This window comes from Lolium rigidum, chromosome 7 (assembly GCF_022539505.1).
Source record: "Lolium rigidum isolate FL_2022 chromosome 7, APGP_CSIRO_Lrig_0.1, whole genome shotgun sequence".
NCBI lineage: Eukaryota > Viridiplantae > Streptophyta > Magnoliopsida > Poales > Poaceae > Lolium > Lolium rigidum.
This window is the reverse complement of record NC_061514.1, coordinates 284,963,020-284,984,178: the sequence shown is the minus strand read 5'-3', so window position 1 is coordinate 284,984,178 and position 21,159 is coordinate 284,963,020.

Below are 21,159 nucleotides of genomic sequence, written 5' to 3'. Positions count from 1 at the left end.
GTTGAGCGCTTGAAGCAATGGGAGCAATGGGGGATTTTGCAGAGGAGAAGCAGAGGTGTGGCGCGAGCGAAAGGACTAGAGGAGGAAGACGATGCCTTTATATAGAGGTGCGATGAATCGACGCGCCGTTGGATTGAGAGATTGCGGGACAGATGGTGTACACGTGGACAAGGGGTAAAAAGTAATTTCATACAGGCGCGAAAGCACAGGAGCTACAGTACGTGCGCCAGGAAAAGCGGAGGACGTGTGTCCCCCACTTGCACGACGTGTCAATACGATGCGTAATTTGGGCCCACAAGGTAGCGAGAGAGAACTTCTCGCGTTTTCCAGGAACAGCGGTCGTGGCTATCGTCAGCAGTGATGTCACCTTAGCAAGAGAAAATTTCGACTCAACAGCTTCCTAAAAAAGGCGACAACAGAAGATTATGGATCATTTTGAGAGCCTTTGATCAAATACAAGTTTTTGATCAAATGCTCGGGGGCTACTTTGGAAAAATGAAATATTCGAGAAAGACAAAATAGAAATGGCGAGAGTCTATGATCAAATACAAGTATTTACTCATAGCCTCGGGGGCTACTCCCATCGGGAGCGCTGTTCGCGCACCCGAGAGATTTGAAAAACTATGCGACAGGTGAAAAATATAGCGACATAAGGCGTGGAGCCTACACCCAAGCACAAGTCCTTGGCTGTAGCCTCGGGGGCTACTCCCATCGGGAACGCTGTTCGCGTGCCCGATGAAATTATAAAAACAGAGAGAGAAAAAGAAGAAGAAACAGTGAGCATATTTCGAGTTATATAAATAACTCGACATATACTCCCATCGGGAAAGCAATATAAGTCATCCGTTGACTCAATAAAATGTGCTATTCCAATAGCCGAAAAAGCACTCGACAATATATTCTCAGAACGCCAAAGTTGCGAACAATTTCTGAATGCCGCAAAACTTTGCGAAGGTAAGACCCCGGATCCGTTCTGTGTGGCGTGGCGCCGTCTCTGACGTCGGTTTGCTACCTTTTTCCGTATCAACAGATACGAAGAAAAATCCTAACGGGCGCATTAGGTACCCGATAAATATGACTAGGACTCGACAGAATGGTAAGACCTTAAGCGGCACCTGTCGAAGTTTACACCAGTATCCCGAGATCATGTCCAGGGACGTGATCTTGAAGTAGGTTTTTGCGGACTGCCACTAGAGCAGTTAACTAGTACCTAATCCGTCAGATGAACTAGCCCCAACTACCATTATCCCTGTACAATATAGAAATTCGTATGCAAAGATATGTGGTAAAGATCAAAGTTATCGAATAAATATAAAGGTGGAGATTTTCCCTGACTCTATGATTCAAGCAAAATCTCGGGGGCTACTGACATAGGCATCCCCAATGGGCCTGCCGAAGATGGTACCCGGGGTTTATTGAAGGCCCACGACCCAAAGGATAAGGAGAATTCGGAAGCCCAACTTGCTAGTTAAGGAAAGCTAGAGTTGTATTAGGAGAGAACACTTGTAATATTACGGGAGGAGTTGGAAACCTTCCCGGATTCTGTAACTTGTACATCACGAATCCCTCGGCTCCGCCTCCTATATAAGGGGGAGTCGAGGGACAAAGAAAGCATCGATTCATTGTCTCACAAACCCTAGTTTTCGTTGAAGGTATTCGTAGCATAGAAACCAAAAAAATTCCTACCGCGAGAACGCAATCCAAGCTAAGATGCAATCTAGAAGACGGGAGCAACGAGGAGATGAACGAGACTAACCCTTGAAGATTTCCAAAGCCTACAAAAGGAGTCTCTCGTTGCTGCGGTAGACGATCACTTGCCGCTTTCAAAAGCGCGTAGAAGATCTTGACGGTGCCAGAATCGGGCAGCACCTCCGTACTCGGTCACACGTTCGGTGTTGATGACGACGTCCTTCTCCCCGTTCCAGCGGGCAGCGGAAGTAGTAGATCCTCCTCGGAATCCCGGCAGCACGACGGCGTGGTGGCGGTGGTGGTGGAGAACTCCGGCAGGGCTTCGCCTATGCGCTGCGGGAGTTGTATGTGGAGGAGCGGAGGCTAGGGTTTGGGGAGAGGGGGCTATGGGGGCCGGCCTCAAGGGGGCAGGGGTGGTGCGGCCAAGCCATGGGCAGCCCCCTACCTCTCCTCCTCATTATATAGGTGGAACCCCAAGGGTTTGCCCAAAGTCTTCGAATAAGACCCCAACAGAAAAACTGCCTTATGGACGAAACCTAGAGGGACAGGGACTCTCCCCTTTCCCTCTTTTCTTGGCCGGCCAAGGAGGTGGAGTCCACCATGGACTCCACCCTCCCACTTGGTTGGCTGGTTAAGGTTTGTGGAGTCCCTTCGGGACTCCTCCTTCCATAGTGATTTATTCCGGATAATTTCTAGAAACCACCTTCCATAAATTCACCAGATCATTTCCAAACTTGGAAAGTGACTTCCTATATATGAATCTTATTCTCCGGACCATTCCGGAACTCCCCGTGATGTCCTGGATCCCATCCGAGACTCCGAACAAAACTTCGAACTCCATTCCATATTCCATATCTACTTAAATGACATCAAACCTTAAGTGTGTCACCCTACGGTTCGCGAACTATGCAGACATGGTTGAGACCTCCCTCTGATCAATAACCAATAGCGGGATCTGGAGATCCATAATGGCTCCCACATATTCAACGATGACTTTAGTGATCGACTGAACCATTTACATACAATACCGATTCCCTTTGTCACGCGATATTTTACTTGTCCGAGGTTTGATCATCGGTATCTCTATACCTTGTTCAACCTCGTCTCCTGACAAGTACTCTTTACTCGTACCGTGGTATGTGGTCTCTTATGAACCATTCATATGCTTGCAAGCTAATCAGACGACATTCCACCGAGAGGGCCCATAGTATATCTATCCGTCATCGGGATGGACAAATCCCAGTGTTGATCCATATGCCTCAACTCATACTTTCCGGATACCTAATCCCATCTTTATAACCACCCATTTACGCAGTGGAGTTTGATTTAATCAAAGTACCCTTTCGGCATAAGTGATTTACATGATCTCATGGTCGAAAGGACTAGGTAACTATGTATCGAAAGCTTATAGCAAATAGAACTTAATGACGTGATCATATGCTACGCTTAATTGGGTGTGTCCATTACATCATTCATATAATGACATAACCTTGTTATTAATAACATCCAATGTTCATGATCATGAAACTATGATCATCTATTAATCAACAAGCTAGTTATACAAGAGGCTTACTAGGGACTCCTTGTTGTTTACATAACACACATGTATCAATGTTTCGGTTAATACAATTATAGCATGGTATGTAAACATTATCATAAACACAAAGATATATTATAATAACCATTTTATTATTTCCTCTTGGGCATATCTCCAACATTCGTATCGTCGAGCACTTTTCGGCTGAAACCTTCGAGATCTACTTGCCCTCTACTTTTAACTAAACCCTAGTCTACAACCCGTAGGCATTGACAAGTTAATCCCTTGTCACCCTCTATCTTCTGCAGGACCAAAGAGATTTTTATAAAACTGAGTGGCATGGCTCAACAATTCATCATCACCTTGAATAACAAATTTTCCATTTTTTAAAGAGAAAATCTTAGATTTTCTTTTACAGCCATTAGCCATTCTATGAAAGAAATTTGTATTACTATCTCCCTTTAGTAGCCAATTATCTCTTGCCCTTTGCCTCCAGAAGCATTCCTCCTTATCTAGGATATCAAGCATTTCTTGCTGAAGCTCAGCTTTCTGTTGAATCTCAGGAGTAGACAAAGGAGATAATTCTTCTTTCATTTCTAACTCAGCAAGCAGGAGAGAAATGTCACACTTCCTTTTTTTATCTCTTCCCCTTAAGTTGTGTCCCCATCCCTTCAAACTATTCTTTACAGCTTTGATTTTTTTCTGGACTCTATCCAAATTGTTCTTTGCTCTGATATTTTGCTGCCATATTCTACCAACTCTGGTCAAAAAATCTTCTTCTTTAACCCAGTTCTTTTCAAACGTGAATTGGTATTTATTTTTTGGTTTATTCTCCATGGTATCAAGGATTAAAGGATTATGATCAGAAATATCTCTGCTCAACTTGTGAACTGTTGTCAAAGGAAATAATTCTTCCCAGTCACTGCTCATCAGGAATCTATCCAGTATTTCAAGAGTAGGATCAGTCTGATTATTTGACCAAGTATATTGACCTCCAGATAAGTGAATTTCTCTCAAAGCATAAGTATTGATAATAGAATTGAACATATCTGTCCATTTATTGGTTCTCGTGCATTTGTTCTTCTCAGATGAAAATCTAATGATATTAAAATCTCCTCCAATGAGAATAGGATGCTTTTGATCACTGCAAACCCTGCCAAGTTCTATCAGGAAATCTTCCTTATCACTTATCTGAGCAGCACCATAAACAATAACCAAGCACCATGTCACTCTGAGCTTAAGATCCATCAAAGTAACTTTGATGAAGAATCTGCCAACCACAGTATCAGTGATAGAGAATTTGGACAGTCTAAAACCACCCAGAATTCCACCACTTCTACCAATAGAGCCAATCCATTTCCAATCAAACAGGTTCTGAGGGTCTATAGTCCTGAAAAAAGCAGGCGAGTAATCTTTCTTGATTGTTTCTTGCAGCCCAATGAAATCCACCTCTTGATCTCTGATAAAATCAACCAAAAAACAACTCATACCCTTTTTTTCCACACCTCTGCAATTAAGAGTTGCACCTATCATAGATATCTTGGGTTTCTTTCCCCTGCAATTAATGGCTCAAAATAGCTATTATCGAGAACTAATGCCAAGAATACCCTGGCGGGATCTTAATCAAGTGAAGGGAGCTCGGGCTCTAATAGCCATTTTTGGACATTGCTTTCATTTTTAGGATATGCAATACACCTCTTGAACAACTGAAATAATATGGAATGTCAACATATTAGATTCCACTCATGATGCCCCACTAATCATCACATCAAACGTTCCTACTAATACCATCATATGCTTTTTTATGTGATCTACACCTCACTCTCCTCAGGCGCCCCAACTTCCAATACATCACACGTTTAGCCTAGGAAGGCTTTGCTGAATCAGGAGATGTGCTCGAAACTTCCCATACCCTGACATCTCTAGTTGAGCTACGCTTTGCTTCAGAGATGAATATATGCGATCGGACTGCGTACATTGGCTAGTCAAGTCAACATAAAGCAACAGAGGTAGCTTTTAGCAATGCAAGTAAGCAAAACTACTTTAGTTGGAGTTAGCTTCGTTTCAGAGGAAACATTATCCAACACTTGATTTGCTTGAAAAGTCACAAACAAATCATTAACATAGATCCAAACCTGAGGTTCGTGCACTGCAACTATCCCCGTACGTGCTCAATCATGCATGTTATCTATGTTCTTGAAACTTGCGTCAACCTTTCTTTGACACTTACGTACGTCACCGCATTAAGCAAAGCCTTAAGCAGGATCGATCGACACTGTTGCACGGAATGTGATATTAAGACTAAGTGCTGGAGCATGTACCTTACTTCCAGTACCTGTTCATTAGGCCAGTCTGTTCGTGTGCTGTGAACTCCAAATTGTCAAACAAGAGCTACTCTGCAGCAATCACTTCTCTCAGATAATTGATTAGTTGAACAAGTACTTGACCTTCTTGGTGGTAAGGCAGTACTTAGTACCCGTCTAGAAGGTCACTAGATGTTTTGAGCAGAACAGATCATGCAGAAATCTAAGTACAACTTCAGCTTAGAAAACTTGGCAGTAATCAGTTAGTGTATTGTTACAATAACCATTCCACTGTTATCCTGCCTGCCTGCAGAGAGTCCATGACTCCTTTAACATCACTGGCACCATGTTTGTTAACAGGTCAAATGGTACCTTAACTCTGTGCTTGCAATATTGCATCGGGATCCAGAAATAGTGACTGTATCCAAGAGCACTTTTGCCGCAATCAACCTAGCAAGTTGGTGCATGGAGTTGCTAAAATATTCTCCCAAACCATCAGCTCACGACATGATCTTCAGTTAGTATAGTGTACTACTAAATAGCTAGAACCAGCTGAAGCATGGCAACCAATCACATCTCAGCTAGCTAGCTGCAGCTAAGTGCCCAGGTACTCTGCCGCTGCCTGCTGAAGGTATGTGTGGTAGGGGCAGCCGGGACCGGTAGTTGAGATAATGACAATATCCTAGTACACGCTCACATACACACGCATACACTCACCCCTATCAATGCACACACGCATACCCTATCCCTATAAGCACATCCGGAAGACTGAGCTGACGGATTGGATCTTGAAATTGACGAAGTCACCACAGGCGCTTCGATGTCGACGGGAACGTCCCACTGAATTAATATTTCGCCTTTATGAGACACACAAATGTAAAACCTGGAGTTTGAACTCTGGTGGGCTGGGGGTACAACCACCCCCTAACCACCCAACCTCAGGTTGGTTCTCACTGCTTAATAGCTTTGAAGCTAATAATCTATGTTACCTTCCAAATTAGTGGTTATGATACGTACTGTGTACATACTTGCTGGGATTACTAGGATTGTAGCTCACGGATTTGGATGGTCCTACTTTTTTTTCGGAAAATAAGATATATTAATCAAGAAAAGGGGTTCCATCCTGATTACAAACTAAGCGAGCTTCTTCTGGAGCTGAACGTGGCCAGACTCGAGTACAAGAATTTAAACGACCAAAGCCAGCCAAGCAGTGACTCACTCCATTAAGAGTTCTATTAACATGAACGAACTTGCACACTCTGCTACTACTGAGATATTTGACCACATTAACCAGCGCAGCCATATGCGAGCGATTCGGCCCAGTCACTCTCCAACAAGATTGGCTTGTCCGTCCATTGCAGGGCAAGGGCCAATCCATTCACACAAGCTCTCAACTCCGCTTCCAGTGGACTGGCACAGGATGGTATGGACCAGCAAGCCGAGACAGAGATCATGCCCACATCATCGCGAAGAATCATCCCAGTGCCTCCAACACTCTCCTCATCAGTCCATGCTCCATCAACATTTAGCTTGGACCATCCCAGTGGTGGCTTGGTCCAAGTCTTCAGTGCAGCTTGCGATGATGATGTCGGGTCTCTTAAACTTTTCTCCTTTGATTTTGTAGTATAAGCTAGCGATGACAGATTTTCCTTTTATCGGATCCGCCATTGGGTTCTGTTTGATGCATAGCAGAGAGTCCAAATAGCTAACAGAAAACGTCGTGAGGCTTCGATGGGTGGCGCAGGATGGTCCTACTTAATGAGACCTAATTAGGTAAAGCCAACCCGACCTAATGTTGCCATCAGCTGGACCTGTACACACATGATATGGGATGTATTGGGTTGCATCAACTGCAAATAATGCATGCTACGTATGTGAGTTGTTTAGTGGTTTATTTGGTGGTTGTTGCTTCTTGGGGTATTTAAGTTATTATTTTGTGACGGAGTTTGAGCTGTTATTATCAGTGTAATATAATAGAGTGGGAGCTGTTTCTGGTTGATGGGTTAATTTTGGATAGGTAGGAATAGGATGACGGTTGAAACTACCAGGCAGCTTTCTCTGTTCTTAGATTCTCATTCCCCCTTTTAGCAGGTCTTTTGATCTCAAGATCTCTCCCTTTTTGCAGACCTTTTTAGCCTCTGGATTTATGTAGCTGTCCAACAGAGCAATCAAATTGAGGTTCCCAGGGCTAATACAAGAAAACACAATCAAATATATTTTTTCGGAACATTAATTTAGTGGCACTTGTATCAGACGTTTTTCTCTCTTTATGTAGAGTACTCTCCTAAAACCTCTCAAACCTCCAGTAGCCAGTGTGATTATTTTTCTAGCAGAGAATATCTACCTGACATATATCAAACGAAATAATAATGATAACAAAGGTATATTCAGTGGAATATTTGGCATAACAATATTCCCTCCCTAATTCTTGGGTCTTTGTGCCACCGTCTGCATCATTGCAGTACAGGTATGAGGTATCCGGAGGGTTTCTGTTGCCACAGCAAACACTAGCTAGGAACCGGTGTCCCCTTATCACTTATCAGGCATGAGTGATGGCTGGCGAGTTCTTGGAATTTGCCGGTGCTATAATCTAAACGCAAGTGCATGATTAGATTATCCAGGCTGCATGAAGGGAGGCAGCAGAATGCCAGGTTGAGTAGGGCAGATTGGGTCGGCGCCCAACTGGCAGGCACATGCAGAGGATCAGATGATCCTGGATGAAGTTGCTAAGCTGGGGTATTGTATCACGCATTCACAGCCATCTTCCCCGCAAAAACAAAAATCAAAAAACGTTTGTGGGGAAGGGGTAACGATCTCCGTTTCACATCTCTGAGGTATCTTTTGGTTGTAAAGATTTGGTCAATGCACCATTTTTTCCGAAACTGGTTGATTTTTTGTCAAAGAAGAGTCACACGCCTTCTGAATGTGACAAAAAACCGTTAATGGAGTTGAGGATTTTTAGAATCTACTGAGATTAGCCAAATGAAAATGTAGCCGTAGATTTTCCATGCATGCATGCAAAGTCATCATTCCGCATTTTTTTGCAAATCTTTACTTTTTTTTTGTTGAGAAAAGGTAGCTCTCTTTATTACTTAATAAGCATGGGTACAATGTGTGTATCAGACTATCAGGTGGATTCAGCAGCCACAAACAGCGACCCTGATACAAATCCAAAGAGCTACGAGCTAGATCATGGGCATGCCCATTAGACACTCTTTTTCATGAATAAAACTAACCTCCATAAACTCACTACTAGAGATCCTATTTCATTCAAAACATTACTAAAACTGGGGCGGTAATTGTTCTTCAAAGCTGTAATCACTTCAAGGCAGTCTGAAGCGATCACATATTTAGAAACCTGAAGATCATTTGCCAACGCTAATGCCTCACGACATGCAATTGATTCAAGAATTGCAAGTTCAGAAATTCCTGGTCAAGCAAGGACTGAGGCTCTCATATAATGTGGATCAGGACTGCGGCAAATTGCCGCCACCACTCCACGATTTTTCGTCCGGGCAACTGCAGCATCAACGTTAATTTTAACTTGATCACCTGGCGGAGGTATCCACTTAGGGGCTGAGGAACGAGCAGACCAATCAGGCATCGTAGATCGAACTTTTGCACCCGAAAAATTCAGGTCACATATAAACTTCTGGATGAATTTGAAAATTGCAAAAGGACTTTGGTAAATCTCCACGTGGATGGCCTTTCTCCTTGTAGTACAAATGGACCAGACTGCAACAAAAGCTTTCACGAACTGACTATGGTTTAGTGATTCTATTAGGAAGAATATCCACTCTTTGGCACTTCTACATTGATTGACAGAAATGTGTTCAACGGGCTCTTCATCCAATAATACCCAGACACTGCGTGTCATGGAGCAATCAAGCAGAGAATGCCTCCAGTCATCTTCCAATGCGTGACAGAAACAACATTCAGAAGTAACTGCCATATTCCGGTGAAAACGAACTGAACGAGTGGGAATAGATTGGTGAGCTAGTCTCCAAAGGAACACCCGTAATTAGGTTTGGAACCTTCACCTTCCACATCTTGCACCACACCTTCTGTTCTGAAGATGATGAGGAGCTGGATTGTATACCTTCAAGCCAATCTTCTAGAGTCTTTTTTTCGTTCACTAAAGGTCTAAAGCTCTATGCGCAGATAGGACAGAGAAAATTCCAGTCTTCTCAAAATGCCAAGCCCATGAGTCTTCTTGAGAAGTTGTACATATCGGTATTGATTCAATCACCACAATATCCATTGGTAGAAAATATTGCTGCAACATATCCGATTTCCAAGTACCTAAGGCGTGATCTATTAAATCTGAAACCAGAATAGGTGGCTGGTTTTTTAGCGCAACAAAAGGCCGTAGCCTAGTACTTCTTGGAAACCAATCTTCTTGCCAGATTCTTGTACTTGAGCCATTACATGTCCTCTTAATCAGCCCCAGATTCAGTTGCAAATCTTTACTGATAAGGATAATGAAAAGGTTGGACAGAGCAATCCATTGCAAGTGTGCAAGTTCAGTGAACCGCCTCACCGGCCACGGAATCTAAGAGCATCCCCACTCGTTTGGGCTCCCCACGTCCAAATCCGGCGAAATTTTCGTCCGGATTGGAGGAAGATTTGGCGTGGGGAGGCCCATTTTCCCAGCCGCGAGCCCAGGATGGATGCAACGTAATACGACGAATTCAGACAAAATAGGCGAATTCGTTCAAACATAAGCGAAATTTAATGATATTTAACATATAGAGGCGAGTTCGTACATAAATAGGCCGAATTCGTACATATATTTGAATTTGGCGATTGGCAAACTAATACTAAAACTAAAAGCGGCCTCCTACATGCCGAAATGGCGGTAGAAGGTCGTGTAGTCGCCGCCGTCGTCGTCGTCGCTGGAGCCGGCGTCGTCCTGGGGCAGCGGCGCCTCGTACCAGCGGCTCGTGCCCTGGCCAGCGTCGCCGGCCGGTAGATGTCGTCGTCGCTGCTCTCCTCGAGCTTGATCACCTCCCTGGGCGCGGCGTTCCGCGAGGACGACGGTGCGGCGGCTGAAAGGACACGGATATCGCCTAGAGGGGGGGTGAATAGGCGGTTTAAAACTTTTACGAGATTGGCTTAACAAATGCGGAATAAAACTAGCGTTTACTTTGTCAAGCCCAAAGCCTATATACTATGGTTCACCTATGTGCACCAACAACTTATGCTAAGCAATACAAGCAACTATGTGATAGCAAGATATATAACTTCAAGCACGATGGCTATCACAAGGTAAAGTGCATAAGTAAAGAGCTCGGGTATAGAGATAACCGAGGCACGCGGGAGACGAAGATTTATCCCGAAGTTCACACTCTTGCGAGTGCTAATCTCCGTTGGAGAGGTGCGGTGGCTTAGTTCTCCCGAACGCCACAAGAGGCTCACCTTGAGGTGTGGTTGCTCGATGCACACCAACGCCACAAAGGCCTCACCCCAAGATGCGGTACTCACACCACACACCGAACGCCACGAAGGCGCCTCACCTAAATCTCCGGTGACCCTCGCCACAAAGGCCTAGGTCACGGTTCCACTAAGGGATTTCCTTCGAGGCGGAAACCGGGCCTTACACAAAGATTGGGGCACACATCCACAACTTAATTGGAGGCTCCCAACAAATCACCACAAAGGTCTAGAATCCGTCTAGGGTTCCAAGAACCCAAGAGTAACAACTATCTTGCTTTCACCTCGACGAATCACCGTGGAGAACTCAAACCAATGCACCAAATGCAATGGAAAGAACACCACAAAGATGCTCAAGTCCTTCTCTCTCAAATTCCAACAAAGCTACAAAAGCTATTGGGGGAATAAAAGAGGAATTCACAAAGAACACCAAGATCAAGATCTAGAGAGTTCCACTCACAAAGAGATGGATTTGATTGGTAGAAATGTAGATCTAGATCTCCTCTTCCTTTTCCCTCAAATGGATTCAAGAATCATTGGAGGAGTAGAGGGATGTGGAAAGCTCTCAAGGTCAGCAATGGTGGAGAGCCAAAAAAGGAAGAAGAAGTGGGGAGAAAGAGGAGGAAGAAGGCCTTAAATATGGGTCTTAGATTTCTGCCCGTTGGGGCCAAAATCGCGACAGGCCGGCAGTGCCGGCCTTGTTCCACCGGCAGTGCCGGGGTGGCCGGCAGTGCTGGCCTTTTTCCACCGGCAGTGCCGGCCCGGCGGCAGTGCCGGGGTGTTCCCGGCGGCAGTTCCGGCCCCCCTGTTTTTTCCCAAACACCCGATACGAAAACCTCAAGAACTTTTGCATCCGGACTCCGATTTTGATGATCTTGGGCTCGTTTCGAAGCTAGTAACAAGCTCTACAAGATCATGCAGGGAACCATCATAGTCCAGTAAGGTAGGATATAAATAAAAGACGAAAGGTTTGACCTATCTAAAAAGGACATACCGGTAAAACCTCCAACCTCGAAAATGCAACAAGTTGAGTTAGGAAACTTGGATTTAGGTGAAACCAATTTTGTTGTAAAGAGGATGAAAAAGGCGACCCCACAAAGAGTGAAAATCTTAAGAACAAGTGGGGTAGGTTTTTCTATGTATTTTAGAGTGAAACCTCTCAATACGAAAAACCGAGAAAAACTCCAATATCGAAAACGCAACAAGTGATTCATGCGGAATCCGTTTTCGATGAACTAGAGTTTGCTATGGAAATAACCACAAGCACTAAATCACCTCATGGATAAGATCCAAATAACAACTAAGAAAGATGATGATGAACCAAACTCGAAAACGCAACAAGTGATCTATGCGAAATCCATTTTCGATGAACTAGAGCTTGTCATGAGAATAAGCATAAGCTCCAAAACATCACATGGATAAGGTCCAAATAACAACCAAGAAAGATGATGCAAGAATGCAAAGGTTTGATCTCTCTCCGAACGATACGATGGAGTTACTCACTCGAGAGCCCTCTTGATAGTACGGCAACTAAACTATAAACCGGTCTCCAACTACACTATGAGACCGGTGAGAAAGAAACTCTATCAAGAGCAAACCTTATACTTGCGCATTCCACTTGAGCTCGATGACGACGATCTTGACCTCAACAAGATGGAACGCCTTTCTTGCTTGTGCTTGCTTGACGAAGTCTTGTGGGTTGCTCCCCCATAATCCACCATGGGAGAGCTTCTTCTTCGGCGCATCTTCACATAACCATGATCACCATATGGATGGCAAGACTCAAGCAAAGGATCTCTTCGAGATGGCTCATCTTGAACTTGCACTTCATTTCTCCATGGCAAGCTTCAAGCTTATGAACTCTTCGAGTTGGCTCATCTTGAACTTGCACTTCATTCTTCATTCTTCATCATATTGATGTCTTGAAGTAACTTGAGGGCTCACTTCATATTCATCTTCAAGACATACTTGACACTTGATATCCTTCATCAAATTCTTATTATTGCAACCTTGAAGCCAACATATGGTTCAGGAATAGCCTATGGACAACTCCTACAAATATAACTCAAATGCAAACATTAGTCCATAGGGATTGTCATTAATTACCAAAACTACACATGGGGGCTCAATGCACTTTCAATCTCCCCCATTTTGGTAATTGATGACAATCTCTTTGAGAGGGTTTATATAAGGAATTTAAGAAACAAATAAGTTGAATATATAGAGCAAACTCCCCCATAATATATGCATGTGTGAATGATCTTGACTTTCATTGCATATATTGGCATTCAAAGCCTAGTGGAGTTTCCTCTAAATATTCAACTATGCAAAGCAACAAGATGCAATGCAATAAAGGAACATGCTTAAGCATAAAGCAAAGACATAAACCAAATTCCCTTAAACCCTCCAAACTTCTCCCCCATTGGCACCAATTGCCGAAATGGGTGAAAAATTTAGAAGGCCAATATAGTGAGAGTTCCTCCATAGCGTGTGCATTTCTCATAATTTGAGTGGAATCAAATGCACATATCCAGTGACGAATATTCGGAAGGAATCACACTATAAATAGGATCAAAGATTGCAAAAAGATAACAAAGTCAAGAAGCTTCAACAAATGAAGCAAGCAACCAAATGAACCACAAAGAAGATACCAAAAGAAAGATAGATATTTTGATAAGATCAAGAAGATTGCTCTAAATAATATGAGGAAGCTTCCCAAGGTTTGTGCACAAAACTAGACAATTTGCATTGGAGTATAAAGTGCACAAACATGGAATCATCACTCCCATAATATCATTAAAAAAACAAAAGATACCAAGTGAATCAAACTCTAATGATCACCAAAAGATAGTGCTCTAAATCAAATGAGGAAGCTCCCCAAAGTACATGCATAAAAAAATGTTGTATTTGAATACAATATGCATAACATGGAATCCTCACTTCCTCATTTAAAACACAAACATTTGTAATAGATCATAGATAGAAAAATAAGCTAAACACTTGCAACAAACAAATAGTTGAGCAACAAGTAAGAGGCACCATAATAAAAAGGCTCAACCAAGAGGATATGTGAAAGGCATGATAAAGCATATTATAAGACTATTTACAAGGATGAGCAAAAAGCATCATCATAGTCTTCAATGAATTATATTGCTTAGCATGACCAATCAACACGCAATAAATAAATAAGATATCAAAAGGAGATGTATCATCTCTTATGTGTATAAGTTTCTCTAAGTGGGCAATATCACAAAGATATTTATCCACAAAGAAACATGCACACACAAAATAGATACGCAAGAAAAATAGTATGATATCCAAGACGAAGTCATGCAATATACCAATAAGAATTTTTGCTTAATAGCATGGCCAAAGGCTCAATTTTATCTTATTGTACATTCATGAACTTCAACCACGAATAACTAAAATACATCACGAATATCAACAAGGGATAGAAGATAGTTGGGATGCATTTGAGAAAGGCAACAAGTATCACAAACGAGAATACCAAAAGAAGTAACTAAATTTGCACTTTCATCTATATTGCACATGTGAGAGCCTTGAGGAATTGATATGCAACAAAATTGCTAGATACGCATAGTTGGGATGGATGGATCATGAGCATGATTTAAAATACTTCCCAACAAATGCACTCATCTCAAATTACTCACATTCACAATAAAGAGGTTTCATTAAGACTTTTGCAAGAAGCACAACATTTGCAAATCAAGAGATTCATGCCAAGATGCAACCATAAGGTTGGATACAAGAAAATTATGCATGAGAAGATACTTGTTACCAAGATAGCATTGGTGTGGATGTAGTAGATATGTGTTCGTTGACCATCCTAGCTTGCCTCAAGTTACCATTGAGTCACCACTTCTTTCCAAGTGTGAGACAAGCATCCAATGCATATCCATTGTACCTAACACAAAGGTAAGTACAAAATGGTCCCCAAACTAGGGTCCGAAGTAGTTAGACACACTACAACATATAGGACAAACTCCACAATACTATGTGCATATAGATATGAAATTGAATTTCATGCACATCTTAGCCAAATTAGGATTTGATGGAGTTTACCCAATATATTGGATCAAAGAAAGTAACTCATGCCATAAGATATACATATACTAAATATGCATGCACAATACTTTCAAGAACCAAAGGAAGATACAATTTGGACAAAACACCAAATAAATCAAGAGACAATGGTTGCCCAAATTATATCAAAGAATCAAATCAACACAAGATTGACTCCAAAGAATTATCTCATTATAAGAAGCTAATTAAACCTAAACACAAAGGAATGAGATAACCAACTCCCAAGAGAGCAAGGTTCCAACAAATAAACCAAACCCTCGAATTTTTTTATGATGGCACAAAGTACCAAAAAGAAAATTTATGTCTCCCAAAACCAAATTTTTGATAATGATCAAGAGAAGTTTAAGCATTATAACAAATATAGGAGAGCTCCCCCAAGATTAGTGCATTATCTAGGATTTATAATATCGATACAAAATGCACAAAACTAGGATCATCACGCTAGCTATATCTACTAAAAATGCTAAGAAAGTTTGAATAGACAAATTAGATCCATGAGATGCAAGGAAGACACATGGGAGTCAAAGCACAACAAATTCACGGCAATAAATAAGGCAATTTTAAACACAAGAGCCAATGTAGATATGATCAATAAATATCTACCTCATCATTGATTACCAATGTTCCTAGGACAAGAGGTATTAGGAAATATTTCCCGGTGGTAGTTTGTAAGAATTCATGAGATCATATTTACAACGAATAAAGCATATGGTAAAAGATAAGAGTTAACCATCATGCAAAGATAGTTTCTTGATAGCTTCATTTAGTCATACCAACATGCAAGGAAATTAATAGTATTCATACCAACATGCAAAGCAATTAATAGTATTCATACCAACATGCAAAGCAATTAATAGTATGACTTGAAGCACATGGTTATCCAAAAATGTATTGAGGGACACGTTGTGAAAAACCATGCCAAGAAAAACTTTCACACATAAGATCCACAAAGATATTAGCAATGAAGCCATTTAAGCAAATTGGAGCTTGTTTGAGCAAACATGCCACATAGGAGAGAGATAAATTACGGTATCAATTCTATGTGACACAACCTCAAATGTTCACATTTTCTAGGCTTGTAATATGCACAAAGCTTATTACTCCCCCATAATGTGATAAGGAATTTATTTTCACAAGAGTCAAATAAGATCCAACTAGAGATATTAATGGACATTAGAATTTGAATTTCTCATGAAGATGACATACCACATAGCGACTAGATAATCTCGCAATATCAATTCTAAGTGATATTTCTCATGTACACACATTGTTTAGGATCATGAAATTCCCAAAGGAATATCACTCCCCCAAAATGGGATAGTCCATTAATGGCTCATAAGAGCCATATAAGATACAACAAGATGCAAAGAGGCTCCAACACAAACACAAATACATGGTGTGCAACCCAACATGCATAGAATTGATTTCTCAAGCAAAACAAGTAGGAAGCACAACATATACAAACACATGTTGGTAACAAAACTAACACATGCAAAGGGGCGAGTAACTTTCAATATAAATGAGTTGAGAACATGTCACCGCAAGGAGGAACATTGAATATATGATAGAAGCAAGATAACCAAAAGACTTGGCTTGAGATAATATAAATGATGAAGATCCCTTAATTCTTCATGATGTAGCCAAGTCTCCAATGCCCTCCAACAAGCACCTATTGATCAAGTTTTGGATTGTTGGTCCCCAACTAGGTTGGGTCCTAAGAGGTTTGTCACAATAGGCTTGGCAACCCAAATGGTTCTTTTCTTGACACCACTTTGAGCACCAACAAATTTGGCAAACACATTGCCACCCTCATCCTTACGAAGAGAATAAACATCATCAATGGTGATAGAGTTGGATGAGGTACCAATAGTGCAAAAGGAGGAGATGTGGCCCTTCTCGCGGCATATGTAGCAAGTTCTTTTTTTCTCCTTCTTCTCACTAGATTTCTCCACAATGGGAGCATTGGCTTGATTATTCTTGGGAAGTGGCATTTCTTCAACTTGAGGTTTAATATGAGTTTGAGCTTGAGGCCGCTTCCCTTTTTGCTTCTTCTTCAAAGGGCAAGATCTAACATGGTGCCCTTCAATTTTGCACTTGAAGCAAACAATCTTGGCCGGGTCTTTGACTTGTACTTGGCCCTTCTTGTTGTTGTTGTTGTTGTTGTTCTTGGACTTGTTCTTGTTGTTGGATTTGAATCCAAGTCCACTCTTGTCATTGGGGGATTGTTGCACACTTAACATCGTGTCAAGTTTGCATTTCCCTTCATGACTCTTTACCAAGTCGGTCTTCAAAGAAGTGACTTGGGCCTTGAGCTCTTTGATTTTCTCTACATGGTTAGTAACAACACAAGTACTAGAGGAAGTAGAACCTTCATTGTTAGAGCAACAAGGCAAGGAAGATAATTCATCACAAGATTTAGCAATACTATGAGTGGATGAATTACTAGGACTAGCACATGGCAATATAGCATTTTGGGTAGTAGTGCTAGTATCCACATGAGGCTCACAAGGTGTTGCCTTTGATATGATAGCCTCATGAGGTAACTTTAGCCTATCATGAGAGGCTAGAAGATCCTCATGGGAGCTAGAAAGCTTTCCATGATTTTCTTCCAATTTCCCATAATTGCTAGTTAGCAATTCAAGTTGAGCCCTTAGCTCAACATTCTCCTTCAAGATAGACGCTTCACAAGAAGTAGAGTTAGTAGCACAAGCATCATCACAAGACATATTAAGAAGAGAGGGTAACATAGCATGCTCTTTTAAATAGGTAGCTTGAAGTTGCTCATGGGACTTGGTGAGGATAGAGTGTTCGCTCTCCAAGACCTTGTGGGCCTTGTCTAGATCATCTAGATCCTTAACAAGTTTATCATGACCAACACCAACTTTGGGATTTTCCTTTTTAAGCATTTTTACTTGAGCTTTAGCATGGTCTCTTTCCTTAGTGAGTTTAGAAACTATTTCATTTTGAGACACTTCAAGGGTTTCAAGTTGCTCTTCAAGAGAGGCTATGGTCTCTTGTTCTTCTTCAAGATCATTCTTTAGGGATGCTACATCATTGGCATACTCTCGTTCAAGAGCACCCTTTTTATCAATGGTGTTCTCATGCATCCAAATAAGTTTTTGGCTCTCAATAGCGGTAGTCAAGATTTCAAAGAAGTGAGTGCTAGCAATTTTATCTTTGCAAATAACCTTGAATACGCTCTTACCCTTATCGCGTAGAGAGACAACCCAATCCTCTTCTTCATATCCATCCTCATCCTTATCACCACGAGACATATTAGGTTCCATGGTAGGAGGTACCATGGAACCCTTGGCCATAAGGCATATATGAGGACCGTGAGATAAAGATGAGGAGTTACTTGAGGCTCCTTTCAAGATCTTGTCTTGACCAATAGAATCTTTGGTTTCCTCTACATTGTTTGACACACAATAACTAGAGGAAATAGAATCATTTTTATCATGGCCACAAGACAATGCAAGCATATCATCATTAGATTTTTTCAAGCAACTTACACATGATATGCAAGGACTATCAACACAAGCATGTAAATCATTTCTAGTGCTAGATGTGTTTGAGTCCGTAGATGAAACATTGCAATGAGATAGAGATGAAGAATCATCAATAGAAAGCTCAATATCAACATTGCAATTTTCATCACCACTCACCATATCATTAACTTGTGTCTTGACACACTTTGGTGAAGTGGATGAAGATGAGAACATATCACGGCCGGAAGTGGAAGCAATGCAATCATCCTTAATAATATTGGACACATCATATTTATCTTGAATTTTTGTCCATAACTCATGAGCACTCCAAAAAGGCAAGTATGGAAAAAGACCTACATCTCGCAAAGCATTCATAAGAACATTAGAAGCTTGAGAATTGAGATATAAATTTTTCTCATCCTCTAAAGATAGATTTTGTGAATCCATAGGAGGAGAAAAACCTATATCTACAATTTTCTCCATATCGGGGTCAATGTCCCGAAAATGACTAAGCATGCAAATTTTCCAAACATCATAATTTGTGCCATCTAATATAAGAGTGTTATCGTGCACTAATCCTCTAGCCGACATCTTTACTCTCAAGGCGGTGAAGCCTAAGAATGAGAGACCTTGCTCTGATACCAATTGAAAGGACACGGATGTCGCCTAGAGGGGGGTGAATAGGCGGTTTAAAACTTTTACGAGATGGGCTTAACAAATGCGGAATAAAACTAGCGTTTACTTTGTCAAGCCCAAAGCCTATATACTATGGTTCACCTATGTGCACCAACAACTTATGCTAAGCAATACAAGCAACTATGTGATAGCAAGATATATAACTTCAAGCACGATGGCTATCACAAGGTAAAGTGCATAAGTAAAGAGCTCGGGTATAGAGATAACCGAGGCACGCGGGAGACGAAGATTTATCCCGAAGTTCACACTCTTGCGAGTGCTAATCTCCGTTGGAGAGGTGCGGTGGCTTAGTTCTCCCGAACGCCACAAGAGGCTCACCTTGAGGTGTGGTTGCTCGATGCACACCAACGCCACAAAGGCCTCACCCCAAGATGCGGTACTCACACCACACACCGAACGCCACGAAGGCGCCTCACCTAAATCTCCGGTGACCCTCGCCACAAAGGCCTAGGTCACGGTTCCACTAAGGGATTTCCTTCGAGGCGGAAACCGGGCCTTACACAAAGATTGGGGCACACATCCACAACTTAATTGGAGGCTCCCAACAAATCACCACAAAGGTCTAGAATCCGTCTAGGGTTCCAAGAACCCAAGAGTAACAACTATCTTGCTTTCACCTCGACGAATCACCGTGGAGAACTCAAACCAATGCACCAAATGCAATGGAAAGAACACCACAAAGATGCTCAAGTCATTCTCTCTCAAATTCCAACAAAGCTACAAAAGCTATTGGGGGAATAAAAGAGGAAGAACAAAGGAAATCACAAAGAACACCAAGATCAAGATCTAGAGAGTTCCACTCACAAAGAGATGGATTTGATTGGTAGAAATGTAGATCTAGATCTCCTCTTCCTTTTCCCTCAAATGGATTCAAGAATCATTGGAGGAGTAGAGGGATGTGGAAAGCTCTCAAGGTCAGCAATGGTGGAGAGCCAAAAAAGGAAGAAGAAGTGGGGAGAAAGAGGAGGAAGAAGGCCTTAAATATGAGTCTTAGATTTCTGCCCGTTGGGGCCAAAATCGCGACAGGCCGGCAGTGCCGGCCTTGTTCCACCGGCAGTGCCAGGGTGGCCGGCAGTGCTGGCCTTTTTCCACCGGCAGTGCCGGCCCGGCGGCAGTGCCGGGGTGTTCCCGGCGGCAGTTCCGGCCCCCCTATTTTTTTCCCAAACACCCGATACGAAAACCTCAAGAACTTTTGCATCCGGACTCCGATTTTGATGATCTTGGGCTCGTTTCGAAGCTAGTAACAAGCTCTACAAGATCATGCAGGGAACCATCATAGTCCAGTAAGGTAGGATATAAATAAAAGATGAAAGGTTTGACCTATCTAAAAAGGACATACCGGTAAAACCTCCAACCTCGAAAATGCAACAAGTTGAGTTAGGAAACTTGGATTTAGGTGAAACCAATTTTGTTGTAAAGAGGATGAAAAAGGCTACCCCACAAAGAGTGAAAATCTTAAGAACAAGTGGGGTAGGTTTTTCTATGTATTTTAGAGTGAAACCTCTCAATACGAAAAACCGAGAAAAACTCCAATATCGAAAACGCAACAAGTGATTCATGCGGAATCCGTTTTCGATGAATTAGAGTTTGCTATGGAAATAACCACAAGCTCTAAATCACCTCATGGATAAGATCCAAATAACAACTAAGAAAGATGATGATGAACCAAACTCGAAAACGCAACAAGTGATCTATGCGAAATCCGTTTTCGATGAACTAGAGCTTGTCATGAGAATAAGCACAAGCTCCAAAACATCACATGGATAAGGTCCAAATAACAACCAAGAAAGATGATGCAAGAATGCAAAGGTTTGAGCTCTCTCCGAACGATACGATGGAGTTACTCACTCGAGAGCCCTCTTGATAGTACGGCAACTAAACTATAAACCGGTCTCCAACTACACTATGA